Here is a 1062-nt window from a genome sequence, read left to right as displayed (position 1 = left end):
GGGGGCGTGTGGTGTTATGGGCTGTGATGAGCTGTGTGTTGTTGGTGGAGAGAGGTGAGGCAAACAGAAGTGAAGCCAGACCGGAAGGGCCAGACCGGAAGGGTCAGACCAGAAGTCGGGCACACGCGGTCGAAGGCCAGCACGTGCGCCAGTCAGAAAACAGAGAGGTTACGAGAAAGACGTGTTTTGATCAGGAGCGATTGTGTACTCCGCTGCGGTCGACAAGGTAAAGTCCAATGTTTCATTCTGTCCTTTTGCTTCTTGTTGTCTTTTTCCTCCATCACACCACAAAAATAAGAAGCAATCAAGTACAGGGGTCAATGTAATCAACTTACCAACCTAGCTGGTTGCCAATCTTTCCACCCTGAAGACAGAAGTTGGCTTTACAGTAATGTTTATATGCATCCACTACTGGCTGTACATTCTATCTGCCAACATTACATAATTCTGAGCCCACAGAAACAGCTGTCAGAATTGAAATACCATGCCTGTTCCCCTTAGCTTTCTGTATTTTTTGAATTCTATGTAAATCTGTTCTGTAAATATATAAATATCTATATGCTTATACATCTTCTGAATATTTTCAGTTTTTTTTCCCTCTCTCTCTCTCTCTATATATATATATATCCCTATGGATATTTACATGTGTATTTGTATGTATGTATATTTTATATATCAAGCCTAAGTGTGTTTATTTCCATCACTATCTCTATATGCATATATATATATATATATATATAATAACTAAGAAAGCAGCAAGCTGGCAGAATCATTAGCACATTGGGCAGTGCTTAGCAGCCTTTCATCCATCTTTACCAAGGTAGACTTTGCCTTTCATCCTTTCAGGATCAATAAAATAAGTACCAGTTAAGCACTGGGGTTGATGTAATTGACTGAACTCTCTCCTCAAAAATTTCATGCTTCATGCTTACAGCAGAAAGAATATATATGATACCTCTCTCTTTCTCTCTTTGTTTCTCTCTCTCTATCTCTCTGTCTGTCTGTCTCTCTCTATCTTTCTCTCTGTGTGTGCATGTGTGTGTGTGTGTGTGTGTGTGTGTG

Source organism: Octopus bimaculoides, chromosome 19 (assembly GCF_001194135.2).
Source record: "Octopus bimaculoides isolate UCB-OBI-ISO-001 chromosome 19, ASM119413v2, whole genome shotgun sequence".
NCBI classification, from domain to species: Eukaryota; Metazoa; Mollusca; class Cephalopoda; order Octopoda; family Octopodidae; genus Octopus; species Octopus bimaculoides.
Note: the sequence above shows the minus strand (reverse complement) of the source record.